This window comes from Anolis carolinensis, chromosome 1 (genome assembly GCF_035594765.1).
Source record: "Anolis carolinensis isolate JA03-04 chromosome 1, rAnoCar3.1.pri, whole genome shotgun sequence".
Lineage (NCBI taxonomy): Eukaryota > Metazoa > Chordata > Lepidosauria > Squamata > Dactyloidae > Anolis > Anolis carolinensis.
The window spans coordinates 27596267-27620594 of NC_085841.1; positions in this window are offsets into that span (position 1 = coordinate 27596267).

Sequence of the window (24328 nt, forward strand, 5' to 3'; positions counted from 1 at the left end):
TGCTTGCTCTTAGCAGTCCAAAGTCTCAGAAGAATCTAAAATGGAGTCTGAGCTCTGAGCAGTCTCAGATCAGATTATGTGGTCTGCAGCCCCTCCCACAACCTCTCAGGAAACATAGAGCAAAAAGAAGCTGCATACCAGAACATACATACAAAACAGTAAGCAAACAGAATAATAGATTAACAAATTACTAGAGGAGGCTTGAAGAAGGTTGTAATTTCCAGCTGTGTCCTCCTGGGATCAAAATGCTTACTGAGTGAATCTTCATTCTGATCTCCGTTCTAAGTCCAAGGGTGAAACCGAAGTGGAAATTCTGGTATCTTGAGACCATTATATGGAGGTAGGGAAAAGGAGAAGTTGGTAGTGCTGCACGGAAAGGGGTGTTTTCCTGTTTCCAAAGCCCAGGAGGGTACCTGAACCTCCAACGCTGTTTCGGATAACATAGATATTATTTTGCAAATGTTACACAAGTTCTAGGTCACTTTGACTTCACAAAGATCTGTTCCATGTTTTCAATCTAATCTGTTCACCTGCCAGTCCTATTAGGCTGGCACATAGTATCTGGTTCAAGCTTGCCTGTTGTATTTCACAACAGAGTAGATGCTTGCATCTGGATTTCCTAACTTACAGTCAAATGCTCTACTCTATATCACATTGCATAGCATTTCAAGTATGTCTAATCCCGCATGTACAGAGATCGCAATAGCTTTGTAAGCTGTGATTTAATTTTACTGTAATATAACATACAGTCCAGCAAAGGTTATTTATGACTCTGGCAGCAGGCAAAAGATTGGATTTAGAGAAGTGTCAACTTTATTTTTTCCTGATTTCAGCAGGAATTACAGCATAATTTTATGCACATCTGTTCAAAATCAAGTAACTCCACTGATTCCAAACTGAACAGAACTTACTTGTACACATAGGTGTAGCTCTTCCTCTTTCCTCCCTCATGCATATATCTCAGAATTGTGTACACAGTTTGTTAAAGCATGCAAAAGAACTTGGGAACAGTCCCTGACATCTCGAGGAACGACTGGAAAACACTAGTGTATGAAACCCAAAAAAGCAATTCCATTCATGATAAACCATAACACTCTCCAAACGTTCCCAGTTTATCAGAGACAATTCTGATGTAACTCTCGACCATCCCACCTTTTCAGATGCTATTAAAAATACCCCAGTTTCTCTCTTCCCCTCTCATTTCCCCCTTCAGCCTGGTTTATTTCAATTGATGCAAACAGAATTAAAAGTGCAAAAGTAGTCTGCACTCAATTCACCCAATGGAAGAAAAAGGGATGGAATATTATACCATATTTACTCGAATGTAATGTGCATCTTTTTTTTTGGCTAAATTGCTTAGCCAAAATGAAGGTGTGCATTGCATTCAATGGTACATTACAATTGTGCACCTAATTTCCCTCTGTCAGGCTGAGACTAGTGAACTCCCGAGCCCCGGTTTTTCCTTCTTCTCCTAGCTGGAGAAGAAAGAGAAAGTCCCCTCCCTTCCCAACCCCTGGCTTTTCCTTCTTCTCTCAGCTGAAAGGAAAGGAGAAAGCCCATTTCCCTTCCCAGTCAACTTCTCCGTTGTCAGCTGAGAGGCAAAAGAGAAGCAACACCCCTGTCCCACAAGCCGAGGCTGCAAGCAGAAAGGCATTGGCTTCTGCTTGCAACCCAGATGGAAAAAGATGCAAAATGGATGGAAATTCATTTTTTGGTCATGAGCACCTCAAAATTGAGGTGTGCATTACAATCGATAGTCCACTAGACTCAAGTAAATACTGGTATTTCCTTGTATGCATAGGCCAAAGCAAACTCCTTCAGTCTCTCCTAGTGTTGTGGCTGATAGAAGAGATAACACCAAGAATGACCCTTTGCTGAGGCCGAAAGGTACAGTTTTATTTTCAGCTGAGACTCTGGTGTGGAATTTCCCCCAAAAGTGTTGACATTCCTTTTTATACATTTTCAAACAAAGAAACATGTGCTAACATACATCTCATCATCAGTATGTCACTTCACATGTCTACATACATGGGCATAAATGTGCATGTCTCAGCATTTTGCTATCTAAACACTCTAACCAACCTGTATCAAGTTACAGATAACTAGGGCTCAGCTGATATCAGTCAGGGGCCTACTTTTGACCTGTCAGGGGAGAGAGACCAGGGACTATCCCGCACTGGAATGTATAGATAACAGGCCCCCCTTTTCCTCCCTGTCCTGCCAACTTGTGCATCCATAGAATCTAACACACACAGAGAGTGTTGTCGAAGGCTTTCATGGCCGGGATCACAGGGTTGTTGTATGTCCATACCTCACAACCTCTGAGGATGCTTGCCATAGATGTGGGCGAAACGTCAGGAGAGAATACTTCTGGAACATGGCCACACAGCCCGAAAGACATACAACAACACAGAGAGAGTCTGATTTTTCTACATTTCACTGCTTCTAATGTGTATACAATATATGTGAATATCTATATTTTCCAATACTTCCTCATCACTAGCTTGGACATTCTTCTTCTTTTGCCGTGTTAACCATAATCTGGTGTTGCTTGGCCATCCATGTCCCATTTTACATTTGTGAAATATTAAAAGGCACGGAACAGCCTTCTCTTCTGGGTGTATTAGACTCCAATTTCCACCATCTCCAGTCAGATTGCCACATAAAAGATTGAATCCTATTCCTATCAGCTATCTTGCAATCTGCACAGAGTCTCAATTTCCCTGGAAGTTGGATGTTGTGCTCATTTCCCTTATCTTTTAGACAGGCAGCTCACAGCCTGACAAAGCTACTGTTTGGAATGAACTTTTTCTCTACATTTGACAGCATGATGGAAGACCTGTTAGGCTAGCTGAGGAAGAAATAGGGAATTATTTTAAAATAAATGATACTTTCACATACTTACTTTATGTAATATGCCAAGGGATCTTAAAGCACCTTTGAGACTAACAAGGGAAGCAAGTAGTAGCATAAGCCCTCATACAGTTGGGATTTTTTTTTATGCATGAAGCCACTATTGTAGTTAAACTATCTTTGATAGAGGATACAAAGCAGCTTGGCATCCTTGATATTCCACTTCTCTTCAATCATGCAATTGTGTCAATGCAACACTTCATGGAAAAGATTTGGAAAAATGATGGGGAGAGGGGAAGGGGAGGAGAATCCCACTTCTAATATCACTTAGATGCAGAGATGACCCATCGCATCAAGGTAAGTGACAGCAACATTGCAAGATTGGTGGGTTTTACCTATCAATAGTTAGGAATAGAATAATCACAATGAGTAAATAGACCAGTAACAGGATGTGCACAGCTGCAGCATCTATTTCTTCAGATGCATGGAGCAACTTTATGTAGAAACCTGTTGCTTTTTTAAGGTATATGTTATTACACATTACTGTTCAAGACATGGGTATGAATAAACAGTTGGGGAATGTAGGAGATACTAGTGTATCACATAAGCAAAATAATTGGTATTTCCATGCTTCCATGCTAAGAAGTAGTCAACAAACAATCCCATCCCACCCTTGACATAAAGTGTAGAAGAAAAATAAAATCGGTTTAGGGGTGCTTTTGTTAAAACATATGGATTAGATATATTTACAAAGAACTGCAGACAGAAAAGTATAGCATGAAGAAACTCAGAAATAATAATAACTGATGCAAGAAGAAACACTGTGTGGCTTGAACAACAAGCAGGAAATGCATTAACACAATGGCCCAATTAGCCAGTGTGGTAATTCATGGTGTCGCTGTCACAAACCTCCTCCTTCACCAAACTATACCGTAATATTGTAACTAAAATCCTGGAATCTTTTAAGTATGCGTACTTTCTGCTGTGCCTGAATTCTGTGATTGTGCGTACGTGCATCTGCATGCACACATGTATGTGTACTTGTGCTGCCTGCAGACCACAACCCTTTCAACAACAGAAGCAACAGTACAGCATAGCCAGCCTGCAAAAGAGCTGGGAAAGCAAAAGGGAAAATCCAGAAATTCAGAATGCATGGGAAGTGCAAACAAAGTGGTGGATAAGTTTAGAAATTTCAAAGGTTGCAAACAATATTCACTTTGAACCTACATCCCTGGTAGATTGTCTGCCAGTTAAATGATAGTGACTCTGGCACGAGGATGGATCCCCAATTTTCTTCTTAAACTTGGATAAAAACCAGGATTTTAATCCCTATTTTGGCTGTGAATCTCCATAGTGGTTCAACTAGATTTTAAGGGGAATGTATACACTCTAAGATTAACATGTTTTCCATGCAGCAGCAGGAAATGTGTCTCTCAGCAATCAGAAATGCAAATTAAGTCCACATTTACCTTTACAAAACAAAGCACAACTGCACACAGGAGAGGAAAAGTAAGTACTATGGCCTATAGCCATACATCTGTCATCTCAAAGCCTCCTTCTCTCACATGCATACTTTAGGAAGCCACATATTGTTGGCACACAGCAGGGGAAATGCAAGTTGCTGCTGCTGGAGTCAAAAGTCATTTTACCTGCAAGGGAAGGTGTTGAATGTATGACAGGGAGTGAAAGAGAAAGTGCAGAGAGAATCTAAGGGGGAGGCATTTTTCATATTTGTTGTCAAAGCAAAGGAAGTGAAGTGGAGAAACATTCTGTGTAAATGTGTGGAAAAGAAGGGGAGTGATTCCTGGAAGGGAAGAGCTGAGGGAGCACATCAGAGCACATGTAAGAGTGGTTGTGGCAGGATTTCACTGCAATGAAGGTGGGAATGATGGAGCTCTCCCTTGCTAGCCTGCAGTGAGTTAAAGGAAAAGTTTGTTTTTTTGTCAGGAGTGATTTGAGAAACTGCAAGTCGCTTCTGTTGTGAGAGAATTGGCCGTCTGCAAGGACATTGCCCAGGGGATGCCCGGATGTTTGATGTTTTTACTTTTTTCCCATTTTTTATTAATTAATTTTTATTTACATACATTAACAACTTACAGTGAAACAGAACACAAAACAACGAACATTTTACAAACACATAACCCCACCACCAAGGCCTGAACAAGTATCATTTCCTTTACCAAAAGATTTATAAGTCAACCATTAAGCAAATGTCATATCCAAAATTCCTGACCAACAAGGTTGTATTGTTTTCCTTTTTCATTTTCTAGAACATGTTTAATAAAAACTGACCAGTATAAATCAAAATCAGATCTATTAGTTTCCCCCCTGAATATTCTCATTTCCATTGATAATTTATCATTTAAGGCTACATTCTATACCTCCCCATAACATGCTTCCAGTGTGAGATTGGTTACTATCTTCCAATTCCTTGCAATTATAAGTCTTGCCACTGTGAGTGAAATAATCACCAATTCTTTCTTTTCCATTCTAAATTCAACTTTGTGGCGTCCATTAATAATGCTAACCTAGCATCCGGGGTGATGTTTAATCCTATAATGTTACCGATTTCTATAAATATGTTGTTCCAAAAACTCTTCAACTGGGGGCATAAATGAAAATATATCCCTTTAGGCATGTCACATCTCCAGCAGAGATTACTTTGTTTCTTATCCAACAACAACAACACACTTTATTTATATACCGCTCTATCTCCCATGGGGATTCAGAACGGTTTACACATAGTAAAACATTCAATACACATATATCATACAAGATACAACAAACCAGTATAACAGCAAATAACTTAAACATAATTAAAATTCCAACGATTTAAAAACAATGTAAAAACATTAATAAAAGCAATTGCAGATTACTCCATTGGGTGATTTTACAACCAATTGGTATAATATCTAGATTGGACAAGATGGCAGTATGGGCCAGAGTAGGACTCATGTAGCAAAAATAAACATAAACTAAAAAGAGAGAAGCTTCAAAGCAAAGTTACTGAAATAAGTTTTAGAATAAGATTTGATGGAAGGTTATGCGAATTCAGAGGTGGCTTGGGAAAAGAAGCCGTTTCAATTAGTTTTACATTGACTGAAAATAGTTCTACCTGTTTCTACAGTTATTGAGATGCTGAATTGCTATGCTTATTGATTGTTTTATTGTTGTCAGATTCTACAGCTGTTTTAAAGTATTTTGATATGTCCTGGCTGTTAGCCATGCATTGTGAATTTCATTTTGCATGCTTTCTGCTTGAGGGCATGTTCATATAGAGGCAGTCTTAAAAAAACAAAATTATTTTAAAACATCATGCAGAGGAAACGATGTGTGAATCTACATTGCAGAATTAATACAATTTGACACCACTTTAACTGCCATGGCTCAATGCTATGGACTTCTGAGAATTTGTAAAAGTCTTCCAAAACTACATCTCCAATCATTAATTTTAGAGTGTAGAATTCTACAGTGTAGATGCACTGAATGAGATGTGACTTTTTAGAAAATAAATGTAAGAAGAATGCAGAAAAGAAGTACAATATTAGTGAGTCATATTCAGCACAGAACGGGCAGGAAAGAGAAATTTTAAATATGTATTAATATTTTGCATTATTATTATATATTGAGTTGCTGTGAGTTTTCCGGGCTGTATGGCCATGATCCAGAAGCATTATTTCCTGATGTTTCACCTGCATCTATGGCAGGCATCCTCAGAGGTTGTGAGGTCTGTTGGAAACAAGACTAGTGGGGTTTATATATCTGTGGAAGGTCCAGGGTGAGAGAAAGAACTCTTGTCTGCTTGAGGCAGGTGTGAATGCTTCAATTGGCCACCTTGATTAGCATTGAATAGCCCTTCAGCTTCAAGGTCTGGCTGCTTACTGCCTGGGGGAATCTTTTGTTGGGAGGTGTTAGCTGGCTCTGTTTGATTCATGTCTGGACTTCCTCTGTTTTCTGCATGGTGTTCTTTATTTACTGTCCTGAATGTTTCTGGAACATGGCCATACAGCCCGGAAAAGTTACAGTGACCCAGTGATTCTGGCCATGAGAGCCTTCAACAACACATTATATATTGTTACTTAGATCCATTCTGGACTTGTGTTCTGATTGAGAGTATTTATGTGTCCTTCTTTCCAGAGAACAGTCCTCTATTTGAAGTGCTCCAAAATCGAAGGCTACATAAAAGATCTGTAAGAAGGAGCCAAGGCCTTTGAAGTAATCTGTCAAGACAAAGCAGTTTCCCAGCCCCCACTCCTAGTGAGATGGATTGTTTCTCTATACAAATGATAATCATTTCTCATTTTGCCTCCACATATACAAGTCAGAACATGCAAAATGTATTCAAAGCTGCACCCTCTCTCCCTCTTTATAAAATTATGGGTTTCTTTGCTGTGAATTTGCAGAATGAGTGGAGTTTCTGCCTAGCAATGCTCTGTGCGTGTGTACCTTCAAGTCACCTGTCGATTTAGGAAAATGTGATCGAGGTGACCACCCTCCCCCCCCAGGACTTTGTAAAAGATAGTTCAAAAACCAAGACTTTATGTTCTATATTCCATATATTTATAGTAGAAGGTGATTGAGACTTTTTTACTGGAGTTTACTGTGGATTATCCCTGCACTCTGAGGCAAGAGATAACAACTTCATGAATTGTAAGATCATGCTGCTAAAACTCCACTTTTATGAATTTCCATATTGGGTTCCCCAGATGTTGTGAACTTCGTTCTTATCAAATGTTTTCAATTGTTTATATCATTCATGATTCCCCTTTATGCAATGTAACCCACCTTTATGGATTCTCCCTTATTTCCTCGAAATCTATCTATCTGCCTATATGTGTTTGTACTCTTTAGGATCCCCGGAAAATATGTATTTTTCCCAGCTGGGTTTATGTTCCAACTTTATTTTATTTTTCATTTTATTTCACATAATTGGCAAATCATGAAATCAAATGGGAAATATTTTGACCCCAACATGAACCCTAGCCCCTATGACCCAGGCCTCCCTTCCCAAAAACAAAAGGATAATCTGCTACAGCTTAACCCAATCTAATTCAGATTGCATGGACAATATAAGGCTGAGTCACCAAATTCGGAGTATAGTCCTAAAGGTGATTCAGCCCCCAGGGCAAACATTGTCATATCTCAGGAAATTCCAGGACGCCCCACGTTGAGCGCCCTGTGGAGCCTGTCAATTTTGGCTCATCAACACCCATCACCACTTCCCGTCTGACACCCCAAGGCATATCTAAAATCTGTGAATGTGACAGGACCCTGGACATCCTTGATGGGTGCCATTAATTCCTTTAGAAATCGGCCGGGCAAGGATTAATCTGATATTTCCTGTCCTGTCACTTCATTGTTTCAATAGCTCCCGCCTCCTCCTCTCTGATTGGCCCGAGTGGGGACAAAAAGCGGCTCCCCATTGGGCCAGCAGAGCGAGGCGGGAAACGAAAGCCCGCCTCGTTCAACCTCCCAGCCTATCCGCGATCAGATGGGCGGGGGAGCGGGGCGGGAAATTCAAAGGGCTGTCAGACCGAAACATTGTATAAATATGGCTTTATTTGAAACATATGATACGCTAGTAGACTGAATGATCACTACTAGTGTCCTTTTCAGCTGAATTGCTCAATAAAGACTCCTTGGCGGATTTTCCTTCATCTTTGGCGGACCTTCTTCATTTCGGCTCCAGGTTGTATTGCGGCTCATATTCTCCTTTTGGCTTCGCCAAGGTCCATTCCCTCAGGACCGGGTCGGGTCTCTCCTTAAGGGCCCGATCCCCTAAAACGCGGTCGACAACAGAAACCTTAAGAATTTCATAAGATTTTCTTAGGGAAGGAATTCTTAGAGGTAGCTTTGCCAATTCCTTCCTTTGAAATATAGCCTATAGTCTCCCATTCAAGTACTAACCATAACTAACTCTTCTCAGCTTCCATGATCAGACTAATCTAATGTTTTTGGAGTATTTAGGTGCTTTCTAGTTTGAAATTTCAATCAATGTGAATTGATGCTCTACATAATTACATCTAGGAGCCCCTGGCGGCACAGCGGATTAAACCACTGAGCTGCTGAACTTGCTGACTGAAAGGTCGGTGGTTCGAATCAGGGAAGCAGGGTGAGCTCCCACTGTTAGCCCCAGCTTCTGCCAATCTAGCAGAAGCTCTGGCAGGAAGGTAACAGCGCTCCATACAGTCATGTCTGCCACATGACCTTGGAGGGTCTACGGACAACGCTGGCTCTTTGGCTTAGAAATGGAGATGAGCACCAACCCCCAGAGTTGGACATGACTGGACTTAATGGCAAAGGAAAACCTTTACCTATAATTACATCTGGAGGCCATAGTGTTCTTGATTCTGATCCAGATGAGGCATCCAGAGATAGGTATGTTGTCTAAGGCTTCCTCCCAGACATCTTGTCCCAAGGAAAGCAGTATTTCAACATTCATATGCTTTGAAGTCTTGAATGTGAAATAAAAACGCTGCCAAGGAGCACAAATGCTTTCTGTGAGAATCCTTTTTATGAGAAGAGGTTTAGAATCTTTCCCCTGTTGTTAATGTGAACCATTTCTCTTTTTGTCTTCTGGAATTAGTGCTGAACCGACCAAAAAAAAGGTAGACAAAAGAAAAGACCAAAGGAGGCCAAAAATATTATGGGGAGAATTGATTCTGGCAAGAACGGAATGCACTAAAGATGTAATGTAAAGATGTTTTGGGGTTTTATGGGAACCCAGCCAGCCAGCCAGATGTATCCATGAGCTCAGGATGCATTAAAAAGGAAGGAGAGTGAAAAGGCTAAGTTTGCACAAACAGTTATTTCATTTTAAACAACATACTCCAACTCTCACGTAATGTCTTCTCCCTCATAATTCTACTTAGCCTGACATCACCACTTAAACTAACATAAAGGACTTGCTGAAGGCAAATTCTTATGGGGAGGCTAAGATGCCAACACTTTATCTACAGCCACTCCAGTCCTCTGAAATACCCACTGACCCAAGATGTGTCTGATCCTCCCAACTATCTTTTCAAGGGGGGGGGGGGCTTCCTCTCTTCCATCTGCTTTGATGGTTGAGTGGTTACTACATACTCTCCAACATCTCATAGATAAAAACCAGCATGTGTGTAGCTAAACAACATCACATTATGGTCAATATGGCAACGATTATGAAGCAGAACTCACAAACTAAGAGAAGCTGCAGTTTACTTTTGCCTAAGCCTACTGGGAAGGGCAAGATTCTTTCTTCTCTCTTCTCTTCTCCTGCTGAGTTGAATGCAAATTACTTTTGTATTTGAACTCAATTTGTAGCAACTGAAGTAAACTAAGGACAAGGGTGCAGAATAGAAGAAGAGGAGAGAAACTGGCATATTTGAAAAACAGCTCTATTTTGTATCAGGAACGACTTGAAAAACTGCAAGTCACATCTGGTGTAAGAGAATTGGCCATCTGCAAGGGCGTTGCCCAGGGGACGGCAGGATGTTTTAATGTTTTTACCATCCTTATGGGAGGCTTCTCTCATGTCCCTGCATTGGGAGCTGGAGCCATCAGAGGGAGCTCATCTGTACTCTCCCCGGATTCAAACCGGCAACCTTCAGGTCAGCAACCCAACCTTCAAATCAACAATCCTGCCAGCACAAGGGTTTAACGCTTTGCACCACTGGGAGCTCCTTTGAAAAGCAGCTGCAAAAGTCAGAGAGCAGATGATTAATCAAAGCTATCCCAGCTAAACTGAAATAGTTGGAGGATATATGTTGCTACTTCATGCCTGCTATATTTGTGTTGTTTCATTGTATTATGAATTATGTTTCTACTATACTATCAAGGCAAATTTGTAACAGATAAGAGTACCCAGATCAAGAAAACAATGTGAGAGAATTTGCTGAATATAAAGTGGCAAATTTCAGTATGTTACTTTACACTTCTTACCTCTTAAAATTGTATTATTGTATAACGATACTTACTAGACCTCTTAATTCTCATTGAAATCTAAGGAGATTTATATTGTGTTGGCTATAAACTTAATCATGGTTGGAGCAGAACCACTGAAATCAATGTGACAAATCATTACTAACTTTAGACCAATTTGTTTCAGTGGATCTTCCCTAAGTGTGATGAACTCTCAAATCAACTCCCTGAACAAGAGTATCAGTGTTTTACAAATAAAATGCTGGATCAGTTTTAAACCATTGTTAACTATAATGGTTAGTAAGTATAGTCAATCCTGCATATCCACTGAGTCTGTACCCACAGATTTAACCACCCATGACTTGAAAATATTTCCAAAGAAATTCTAAAAATTAAATCTTGATTTTGTCATTGTATACAAGGAGCACCTTGTTACTACTCCATTGTTTACTTGAAGATACACATACACATCACAAAAGAAAGTGAAAACTTCTGAGTTACGCAGAAGTCATTACAATAAGTGGGCAAGAAAAATACATGGAGAATGAAAGAGGATAAAAAATAGAAACCAAATATAGAGACCATGAGAGTTCTATCCAGAGACTGGGGCTGGATCTACACTGCAATATAACACAGTTAAGGTAAAGGTTTCCCCTTGACTGTGGGGATTGGTGCTCATCTCCATTTCTAAGCCAAAGAGCTGGCATTGTCCATAGACGCCAGCATGACTGCATGGAGCACCACTGCCTTCCTGCCGGAGCGCTAGCTATTGATTTACTCACATTTGCATGTTTTTGAACTGCTAGGTTGGCATAAGCTGGGGCTGACAACGGGAGCTCACCCCACTCTCCAGATTCGAACTGCAGATCTTTCAGTCAGCAAGTTCAGCAGTCAGTGGTTTAACCCGCTGCACCACCACAGGCTCTTGCATTATTTGGCAGTGTAGATTCAGCCTCAGTTTAAACTGCAGACCTCCGTCCTTATGGTTGGGACTTTTCTTCTTCCCCCAATGCTGATTTTTTTTTTTTAAAAAAAGTCATAATTACAGAGCAGAAATATATCTGAATATTAATGTATATCACATTAATTTTATAATGTTTATGATTATTTGTTTTTAGCTATGCTGTAACCTGCCTCGAAACACAAGGAAAGGCAGGTAAGAAATAAAATTATCATCATCATCACAAAGCTCCAGCAGCCGCTTTTTAGAGAGAAGCAACCTCAGGGAGGGAAAACAAATTGGAATGGAAAACCAGTATGGGAACTAATGCTTATGCTTTCTTCATCCACTGTTACATCTTTTTTCATGAAGTCCTTCCCTCAAAAACTGATGAGTGCAGAAAAGAAAAAAGTGTCTTGTAAAGGAACCAGGCAAAAGGAGAGAACAGAAAACAACTATACCTCTGTTGATACTACAATCAAGTTGGGCCTCAGTCATACCCACTTGGCATCAACATGTTGCCATCAACCCAAGGGAGATCCAAGTTAAATTTCACATTCAGTGATGAAATTTGATAATTTTGGGTCATTCCTCACTCCGCCTACCTCAGAAGGATTTCTGATGTTTGTATATGTGTAGGTCAAGAGCCATCCACGGAGACAGGCTAAAAGTGAAATAAAGAATTCCTTATCTTGGAAAGCAATCTTCTCTTTGTGCTTTTACACCCTTCCGCAAGCTGAGAGAGAGGGAGTCAACAACCCATTTTATTGCTAAGATCTTTCCCTTTATGGCAGCATAATATACATTGCAGGATCCCATTTTGTGGTAATAAAAGGAAGAAGGCTTTCTTGCTGTTTCATCTGGTCCCTGTCTTAAGGCATTTGTCTCAATTAGAAACCCTGTGAAGTAACACCATTTGGAATTTGGCTGAAGCTGGTACCATTTCATGCTCTGATCTTGAACACCTCTTTCCTTCTCTTTAGCTTTTTCCACTTGGGAAGAATATGATTGCCATAATCTGTCATCTGAATGGAGTAGTTGCATGGGAAAACATGGTGAAGGGAGTATTACCATACCCACAACAAATGTTGCTCCACTTTGCATTAGAAGAAGAAAGTACACTATAGCAAAAGAACTTCAACTTTCTTTCTCTATTAATATCAAATATATCATTCTCTGTCCAGATATGCTAAAGAACTAGATTTTCAGGGTGCCCAGAGGTACAACTAGGTTTGTTTTTACTCGGGGTGTATCTACATTGAAGAATTAATGCAGTTTGATACTACTTTAGCCTCCTTGGCTCAATGTTATGGAATCCTGGGAATGGTAGGTTTGCAAGATCTTCTGCCTTCTCTGCAAAAGTGTGCTGGTACCTCACCAAACTACAAAACCCAGGATTCTATATCATTGGGCAAAGAGGTGTCAAACTGCATTAATTCCACAGTATAGATGTAGCCCCAGTGTAGTAACTCATGGTGTCACCCTGACTGACCTCCTCCCATACCAGAACATATCACAACATTGTAGCTAAAGTATCAGAAAAAATGACCACAAAAATACTACAAAAATACCATCAGCCACAGAAACAATAGTGTGTGTCAAAGCCAACAAAATTGTATGAAACAAAGAGTCACTGTAATTGGGTAATAATGGCAGCTCTGATCAGAACATAGGCACATAAGAAGATTAAAAAGGTAAATTATCATAAACTTTAGGTATATTTCTAGACAGTCATTTTTGTGTCACCTCTCTGATTATGATACCTGGTGCAGGGTTGTTGTGTGTTTTCTGGGCTGTATGGCCATGTTACAGAAGTATTCTTTCCTGACGTTTCGCCCACATCTATGGCAGGCATCCTCAGATACCTCACAACCTCTGAGGATGCCTGCCATAGATGTGGGCGAAACGTCAGGAGAGAATACTTCTGCAACATGGCCATACAGCCCAGAAAACACACAACAACCCTGTGATTCCGGCCATGAAAGCCTTCGACAACACATACCTGGTGCAGTCTGCACCTCTCCATGCACACTCACCTCTTAAGACATGCTACAAATTGTAGCTTATCCTCACCTTTTCATAAGATTCTGTCCTGAATTCTAGCTGCTAGCTGTGCCCATCTCCAAAATGCATGCATACCTCATTTAACAGAACAATTGTGTTTCTGACTATTACTTCTTAGCAGAACATTTGGTAACAGAGGCAGAAATAATTTCTAAAAAAACAGAGATAAGTCCCTATACTACGAAAAGAGTACACATTTCAACACATTTCAGCAACCAAACCTAACAATATACCTTTGAGAAATGAAATAATCAGGTCAAGTATATCTTGCATGAGTAAACAAGAACTTTGTGAACCTTCTAGAGATCACTTGGGAGCTTCTTCCATAATGCATCCAGTGTTAAGATCTTTCTCTCTCCCCCCTCAATATATCCACTTTTCGTATGATTTCCATTTGATGGGAACATTTTTCAAAAAACATGTTTGTGGGGTAGGAAAAATCAATTTAATTTGCTTTCCTGTTTTGACTTTCTCCAAAGGCAGTGGCTGTCTGCCTCGCCTATTTCACACGGGCACACATGGCTATGGTAGGATCCCATTCGTAGCATTCAACCTTCTTCTGCCAGCAGGCATTTATGGAAAGATAATGGCCAAGTTTTGGGGAGGTTGTGGGTAGTATTGTAGGGGGAAGGACTGTGAGTTTTAAAGGCTATTTTAAGTGTATTTATTGTGGCGCAGGCTGGTAAACAGCTGCTGCAATAAATCACTCTGACCATGAGGTCATGAGTTCGAGGCCAGCCCGTGGCGGGATGAGCACCCGTCAATTAAAAATAAAATATAGCCCCTGCTCGTTGCTGACCTAGCAACCCGAAAGATAGTTGTATCTATCAAGTAGGAAATAAGGTACCACTTATAAAAGTGAGGAGGCAAATTTAACTAATTTACAATGTTGGAATGAGGAAGTGAGGAAGTGCTAACAGAGTGGATGATGAAGCAGCTGCTCCCCCCGGTGGCCAGAATCGAACATCCCCTCAGGAGAAGGTTAAATTGCCTCTGCGTCTGTCTGTCTGTTGTCTCAGTCTCGGTTCGATGTGTTTATGGGCATTGAATGTTTGCCCTATATGTACATAATGTGATCTGCCCTGAGTCCCCTTTGGGGTGAGAAGGACGGAATATAAATACTGTAAATAAATAAATAAATAAATAAATAAATATTTCAATCTGTTTTTACCATCTTGTACTATTTAATCATTTAAAAAATTTTACTGTGCTTTTTAAACTTGACTAAAGTGTGGGACTATTAGCCACCTTGAGTCCCCAAATGGAGAAAGGCAGGTTATAAATAAAATTATTTATTTTTTTATTATTATTATTATTATTAATTCATTCCCAAAGGAAGCTTTATTGCTGTGTTACTATTGGAACATGGGACTAAAAGTCTGTTTCTACAGTCTGCCTTCAGTTCTCAGTGTCGATATCTGTAAAACAAACTTCTATTTGAGGGTAAAAGAAAAGGGAATTTGGTTGAAAGAGGCTTTGTTAAAAAGGAGTTTCTTTGATACAGGCATTATTAACTAAGATACTTGGAGCCCCCAATGGCACAATGGGTTAAACCCTTGTGTGGCAGGAGTGATGACTTGAAGGTTGGGTTGCTGACCTGAAGGTTGCCAGTTCGAATCCAACCTGGGGAGAACATTTATGAGCTCCCTTTATCAGCTCCAGCTTCATGCAGGGACATGAGAGAAGCCTCCCACAAGGATGATAAAAACATCAAAATATCTGGGCATCTCCTGGGCAATGTCCTTGCAGACAGCCAATTCTCTTACACCAGATGTGACTTGCAGTTTATCAAGTCATTTCTGAAAAACAAAACAAAAAAAAAACAAAAAAAAAAACAACCTAAGGTACTGTATGTCTGTACTGATCCCATTTCCCCAAACATTTTCTATTCCAACCAACATTCTCAGTTTTCATTGGACACGTTTTCCCTTTTGTTTTTTTAAAAAAATCTTCCTGTTTTTGAGAATATTGCTCTCATACAACCACCCCAGCAAACATGCCAATAATTCCCTCTTGTCTTCCTGTGGCCCCCTCCCCAGTACACAAGTTTTCTTTTAAGAGTGGTGGATCTTGTTAAGAAGTAGGAACTTTACTTTTCAAAGAGGCACCAATGTTTGCCCATTTCAGCAAAACAAAAAACAAAAATCATATAGCCCTTTTTGGACAAATATCTTTGGGTGGTTTTCAGAGATCGCTAGCTACTGCAATCCAGATGTACTGGTCAGAATATAGGACAGCTTCATGTATCCATTTTATTGTTTATCTAAAGATCTCAGTTTAAAAACAACCAATTTTAAATAAACAACCATATGATGTTAAAAGGCTAAACACCTATTAAACAATATAGCAAGTTAAAGGAAAATAGATTAGAGGTAATTAGAATACTAAAAAATTAAGATGAGTGAATCTGTGTCAAACCAGTTAGACTTTTGTAAAGAACTATGTCCCCATTTGATTTTGGAATGATCCTCCTTTGTGGAGAGAAAAAGTGGGGTATATATAAACATAATAATCATAATCATAAATATAAACATAACAACAACAACAACAACAACAACAACAACAACAACAACAACAGGCTAAATTGGACCTCTAGGAGTGCATGGCATAATTAATGTAGTTTGACACCATGTTAATTGTCATGACTCAAGGTGACTGAATCATGGAAGTTGTAGTTTGGTAAGACACCAGCACTCTGGCAGGGAAGAGGGGTTTTTTTATTGTGTCAGAAGCGAATTGAGACAAGTTGTTTTTGGTGTGAGAGAATCGGCAGTCTACAGAGACGTTGCCCATGAGAAGCACAGATGTGTTACCATCCTGCTGGGAGGCTTCTCTCATGACCCTGCATGGGAAGCTAGGGCTGACAGAAAGGAGCTCGTCAGCAGAGAAGACAGAGAAGAACAAAGGTCTTGTAAATGACATGACACCCCAGCATTGAACCATGGCAGCTTAAGTGATGTCAAACTGCATTAATATACAGTGCAGATGCACCCTAAGTGGAGGTCATAACAACAGAGATGATCCACTCCCATGTCTAATCAAGTGTGGACATTGTTCAGGATTTGAGAGTAGAGCAAAATTGGATGCTGGCAATAGGAAGTGAGACAAGTATGTGTCCCATTAGATGCTGAAAGCCTTTCATAGTTAAATAGCATTACAAGGAATAATCTAAAAAGACTGCAGCTCTATATTAGCATTCTGTCTCTTGTGACATCTGACCATATCACTCAGTTTAATTGATAAGTGGGAAGTAATGCACTTCTTCGTGTCTTCTAACAGTTTTTCTGCCAGTGCTGGAGGAAAAACGTCATTTGAATATTTTTGCTTCACTGAGAAGCAAAGCATATTCTAAATGTCATCTCACTTCAGTCTAATACTCATGGGACATTTCCACTCTTTACTGGACTGATGGCAACGTTGCCTTCTGCTACCAACACTGGAGGGAGCATGTATTTAAATTGAAATTCTCCTACCTGGAGCTTAAAGAATGGTCCTCCACAACTCCTTTGCAAAGAACTATATTCTTTTCCTCAAAGCATATACTGAAGGATGTGAGAGTATCTGTGCCTTCAACAATGCACCTGAAATATACATTTGATTCCAAGGGAAGTGTGCAATGCCTGAAGGAAAAGAGCATCCCTGCCAAGAATCAATTGAAGAGCTTCCTGCACAGGGAACCAAATAAGGGGAGGATTGCTGTGCTAGCCCCTATGATTTATGACTCACTCAAAAATCAGCTAAATGGAACTATCAAGATGAATAGCAGAACATAAAGTTAGAGATAGCTGGATGATCAGCGATCATGAAAAAGCAACTATGATTTACAGCTTTCTGAAAATGAGTGTTAATCTGTGTGGCATTTGTCCCTGAACGTACTAAATACATGAGGGTTACCTTGGGCAAAAGAGAGTGGGCTGAGTTATTGCTCATTAAGAAACAACACACTATGCACGAAAAGTTTTGAAAAGTTGAAATATTATCTTCCCATTAGCTAAGTGACATGAAGTAGGTGAAATTCGTGATCTGTTCAGATTCTGAGAAAATGAATGCAGACATTCTGAGAATGCTTTGGTCTGCTTTGGTCAGACCTCATCTGGAATACTATATCCAGTTTTGAACACCACAGTTCAGGAAAGATACTTTTTATAAATTGTGTCAGAAATGACTTGAGGCAAGTTGCTTCTGGTGTGAGAATTGGCCATCTACAGAGACGTTGCCCAGGGGACGCCCAGATCCTGCTGGGAGGCTTCTCTCATGTCCCCGCAAGCTAGAGATGACAGACAGGAGCTCACCCTGTCTAGCGGATTCGAACTGGCAACCTTCAGGTTAGCAACCCAACCTTCAGATCAGCAGTTCAGCCGGCACAAGGGTTTAACCCAGGAGTGCTACCTTAACTCCTATTGGAAAGATACTGAGGGCAACCAAAATGATGAAAGGTCAAGAAGCAGTTTCATGGAATACACTGCCTCAGAGTATGGGGGAGTCTCCTTCTCTAGAGATTTTTAGAGAGACTGGATGGCCACCTGTTGGGAGTGCTTAGATTGTTTATTCCTGCATGGCAGAATAGGATTGGGGTGGATGGCCTTTGGGATCCTTTTGAACTCAAACTCTATGATTCTAAATACAAAGCTGAACCAAGTTCTTAACCCCGGCTTGGGTCAGACCCACTGAGTCAACAATTTCTGCATCCATGTTAAATGGGTCTATTCTACTTGGGAGTTAAAACTTGGAAGCATGGAACATGAGCAACAGGAAACATGGAGCTAGAAATTCCTTAGAAATCCTTGACTTGGCAAGAGATGTATACTTAAACATCAACATTGGCCAGACTGGTGAAAAAGCCTTTTGGTCTTGCTAATATAGACAGAAAATCATGCCTTCTCCCCTGAGAAACTGATAAGACTTTTTAAGCTAACAAGCGTCTTGTCCTTCGCAAACTCTGTTGAGTAGCCCAATCTCCTATCTAACTGCTCATTAGACTGTGTACCTGGAGTCTCCTCCTCTGAGCTCATCTCTGACCTTGCTTCCATAGTGAACTGCCTCTCTGGAATGTGGCCTTCAGATTCAGACATAGACTGATCATTTTCAGGGCTTGAAAACTCCTGCTGACTTGCAGGCCCAAAATCCCCAATGTCATCAGGCTGGCTTGCAGGCCCAGAATCCCCAGTGTCATCAGGTGTAGGTATAATCAAAGGCTGAACTACAACAAGTGGACTTTTAAGTTCACAGATAAAAATGACTCTCACTATGACCTCTAGTGGACGTAATGCAATGAGGCATGAAGGTGACTGCATAAAGGATGACGTTTTGTGATCTGTGCTCCCTGTTTGGTACCACTGTGGTCTGGAGTAGGGTCTATTTTTGGACCAGAGAAGGATATGTAACATATTTGTAAGTGATGTAGTTTTCTTCAGTTTCACAAGACAGGAGACAAGCAATATTTTTCAAAGGGTGCAGGGCAAAGCTTAGAAAAGATAGTTGCGTGACTAAACCTCCCAGGATTCTTTCAGCCCACAAAATCAGTGGATTTGCTGGCTGCAGGGTTTTGGGAACTCTAAAGTAACTTTCCCAAGCTCTAGTCTGAAAAAGCTAAGACAATCCGGGTCTTGGCAATGCCTGAATAGAACTCCATAGAGGACTAGTCCTACCATTAGGTACATTATATATCCAAAGGGATGGAATACTTTGTTGCTATTGTTGTGCCTCTTCAAGCCATTTCTGACCCTAAGATGAAAATATCACAGGGTTTTCTGGAGAGAATTTGAATGTAGTATGTGCGCTTGCCTTAAGAAGGAGTGACTTGTCAAAGGTTTTGAGTAGGTTTCCATGGTAATTGGGGATTTGAACCTTGGCCTTTCAATGTCCTCGACCAACACCCAAACTGTTATGCCTTGCTGACTCTGGATGGAGCACATTTGAGCAAGAGGCCATCGACATTGTAGAAGTATAGCTTTTTGACACTACTTTAACTCCCATGGCTGCATCCTATGTAATCATAGGAGTTGTAGGCTGGCAAAGCACCAGCATTCTTCATCAAAGAATGATATTTTTTAAAAACTACAGGTCTCAGAATTTCCATAGCATTGAACCATGGCATTTAATGTCATATCAAACTGCTATTATTCTGCAGTGTGGATTTAGCCCAAGTTCCTAATTTACTGTGCAGGAACACTGTGCTGATACCGGCTGCTTTATCACTCTTGCTTTCAGTAAGAACATCTAAACAAACCACAGAGCTTTGTTCCGTGGATTGTTTATTGTGTTCTGAGAACACAAGCAATTCCCATTCTCTGGTTTATTTGTTTCCCAATCAATCAGAGAAGCAAACTAAAGACAAACCTTTCTCTGGTTCGGTGGCAAAGAAACAAACTAGAGATGGGTGGCTGTGCACATTCACACAATATGATCAACAAATCACAGAGAAGTGTGATTTGTTTAGCGGCTTTTTTCTTTAAATGGTGAGCACAGTGAAATGAATGTGTATGCCAGAAACTCTGGCTACTGTTTTTAAATTGCCTTCAGTCCTTAAAAACAAATTACTAGCATCTGTCTTCAGCCAATGCTGGACTATACTGCTATTCCATCTAACATCTAATTTCATGATTTCCCTCTAATCGCTTAGAAGAAGCTGTTTGAATCAGATTCATTTCCAGTAATGTACATTTTTCTGCTTGTGAAATCTTCTCCATACTAAAGAAACACAGAAAGTTTGAATGAGCAAAATAACATAACCAAATAGGTTAATAACAGTACACTTCAGCAAGAATAATACAAATCAGTCCATATATTTTACTTTTCCTATTACATATTAAACATCCCTTATCTGGAATTTCAACATCCAAAAATAAAAATTTACACATGGGTGGTTGAGTTGGTGACACCTCTGCTATCTCATGGTTCAATGTAATTTTGTATTATGTACAAAATTATTTTAAAATATTGTGTATAAAATTACATTCAGGCTCTGTGCAAGTTGCATATGAAAACACAAATGCTTAGATATCTCATTATGGACAAATATGTAACAGAGATATTTCAAAATCCAAAAAAAAAAAAAATCAAAGTGTCAAACACTTTTGGTTCCAAACATTTTGGATAAGGAATATTCAACCTGTATCTATTTTCATTGTGTGTATCAATACATTGTCCACAGTGGTATGGCATCACTTTGGTGAAGTTATCGTAGCTAAGATTTCAAGTCACAGCTATTGGATAATCAAACCCCGTAAGATTACTTTTACAGTATTTTTCCTGCATCCTACATCCTAGGTATGCAGGCTTCCCTTATATTATCCTGCTAATAACCCCTTGAGGGAGGCAAGGTTGAGGGTTACTGCCTGTCCAAGGACATCCAAAAAGATCAGATGCTAGTTCTTTGTCCAGCATTACCAAAATGGATCCCAAAGAGTGATTTATATTAATTCAGTGCCGACATAATAACAACAAACTGGGGGGGGAAACAAAGACTGATCTCAACATAAAACCCCAGTTTTATCAGGAAAAAGATATTATAATTGGCAGCAAGCAATGCTATGCTATCTGATGGTAAAGATGAAACAGGTGAAAGAAGAAGAAAAAAGCCTAAAGCTATCCAGAAAGAGCATGGAGATAAAGTTCAGAAATGATGCTACAAAGCCTGTAAGTAGAAAAACAAGACAGAAAGGAGACTGCTGAACTTTATTCTCTCCCCAGTGTGTGCCCTTTTAAATGAGGCTGAAGATATTGTCTGCTCCATGATATTTTTCAGGAGCACATTGAAAGAAAAGAAAGAGATGCTTGGGAAAATAATGAATGCCAAAGGATGTTCAGTACATGTGATAGGCAGAGGGAAAGTTCCAGTTCCCGTTCAGCCGGATGAACTATCTGCCTCATATGAATAAGGAAACACAGTGTGTACACAAACCCATCTGATTCCCAGATGCTTTAAACAAGCAGGAGGAAAGGTAGTGATCAAATGTTTCTGCTTCACAGCTTTTAAAAGCCCCTTCTAAGATTAATGTCTGCTGGTTGCTTTTTTTATATGACATTTTCTCAGTCTTCGTCATGCATGTATCTTCACATAAGCACTCAAAAAAGTTTTATTTAACATTGTCTCTTTCTCTTTTGTCAGCAGCTGTGCAAAGAATCTGGTGCTTCACTGACATCCCCTCTGCAAGTCACCAACTACTTTTCTTTAAATATTGAGAATTGGATTTCTCTGTTCAGTCTTATCATGGATAGAAAAAAAGCCTCTATTAATGCTATATTCACCAAACCACATGAGTCTGGATGTTGTTATTCTGGGCCTTTAAGTTCATTTTCATCCTATGGTGACCTGAGAGTCAGGGTGGGGAAGTGGTTTGAGTGCTTAACTACAACTCTAGAGACCAGGATCCAAATCCTCTCTTGCTTATGGAAGACCGTTGGGCAAATCACAATTTCTCGGCCTCAAACAAAGACTATGGCAAACCTCTTCTGAACAAGTCTTGCCAAGAAAATCATGTGATAGGTTTGCCATAGGACTTGTGCTTTACAAAAGAAAATTAATTTAGACAATCTAACCCAGGCATTGGCAAACTTTGGCGCTCCAGGTGTTTTGGATTTCAACTCCCACCATTCCTAACAGCCTCAGGCCCTTTCCTTTTCCCCCTCAGCCGAAAAGGAAGGGGCCTGAGGCTGTTAGGAATGATGGGAGTTGGAGTCCAAAACACCTGGATGGCCCAAGTTTGTCCATGCCTGGTATAATTTGTGGGATAGAAATTAGGCCTATTTATAATGGCAACTCCCAAGAACCCAGAAACTGCATTTCTCTGGCAGTTAGCGATCACCAGGAGAGTTACTAGTATGATTCTTACCCTATTTCGATTTTAAGATGTTATTGATTGTAACCCAAGACACACTTTAATTTCAATTCCAACAACAGAATACATAAGATGTACTCATGAGCCTCGCCTCATTTTTACAGGTGTTTACATGGAGGAAAAAAGTGCATCATGATCCACTTCATACTAGAGTTTGGATCCACTTTAGGGAGGGCCCTTTAAACAGCTCAGCCAGACAGGCCCTGGGTCTCACTAAACTACAAATCCCATAATTCTGCAGGAGGCAGAAGCCAGATTTAAAGTGGATAAATGTTGAAGTCTGATGAGACCTAAAGAACTTGAAGAAATATAGTAGAGTCTCACTTATCCAACATTCACTTATCCAACGTTCTGGATTACCAATGCAGTCTGCCTTTTAGTAGTCAATGTTTTCAATACATTGTGATGTTTTGGTGCTAAATTCGTAAATACAGTAATTACTACACAGCATTACTGCATATTGAACTACTTTTTCTGTCAGATTTGTTGTAAAACATGATGTTTTGGTGCTTATTTGTAAAATCATAATTTAATTTGATGTTTAATAGACTTTTCCTTAATTCCTCCTGACATATTCACTTATCTAATGTTCTGCTGGCCCATTTATGTTGGATAAGTGAGACTCTACTGTACATCTTCATCTTCATTATGGCACCAGCCCTACAATTAAGCAGACTGAGAAATAGGCAGATACCACAGCAGGATGGGAGCTGAAATCCAAAACCTGGAGGGCCGAAGTTTGCCCAGGCCTGTACTATGTAGAAAGACAGTAACTAAAAGCAAATGAAGACAAACTTAATGAAAGCCAGTTTTACTATATTATAAAAACAATATTATTTTTTCCTATGGGGCAGGTTGCTTGGGAGTTACGTTTAACTGAGAGCCTCCTGTACTAGTAGCAGTAATAATAATAATAATAATAATAATAATAATAATAGTAATGATAATGCAATTAAGGCGAAGATCGAAAAATCAGCTGATGACCCAAAATGCAGACTGTGCAAGGAAACCGATGAAACCATTGATCATATCCTCAGCTGCTGTAGGAAAATTGCACAGACAGACTACAAACAGAGGCACAACTATGTGGCCCAAATGATTCATTGGAACTTATGCCTCAAGTACCACCTCCCAGCAGTAAAGAACTGGTGGGATCACAAACCTGCAAAAGTATTGGAAAATGAGCATGCAAAGATACTGTGGGACTTCCGAATCCAGACTGACAAAGTTCTGGAACACAACACACCAGACATCACAGTTGTGGAGAAGAAAAAGGTTTGGATCATTGATGTTGCCATCCCAGGTGACAGTCGCATTGACGAAAAACAACAGGAAAAACTCAGCCGCTATCAGGACCTCAAGATTGAATTTCAAAGACTCTGGCAGAAACCAGTACAGGTGGTCCCGGTGGTGATGGGCACACTGGGTGCTGTGCCAAAAGATCTCAGCCGGCATTTGGAAACAATAGACATTGACAAAATTACGATCTGCCAACTGCAAAAGGCCACCCTACTGGGATCTGCGTGCATCATCTGAAAATACATCACACAGTCCTAGACACTTGGGAAGTGTTCGACTTGTGATTTTGTGATACGAAATCCAGCATATCTATCTTGTTTGCTATGTCATAATAAAATAATAATAGTAATGATAATAGTAATTATTATTATTTTATTTAAATACATTAGAACGAGCCAATACACCTCAGGGGTTGGGCGAGTTGGAGAGAACT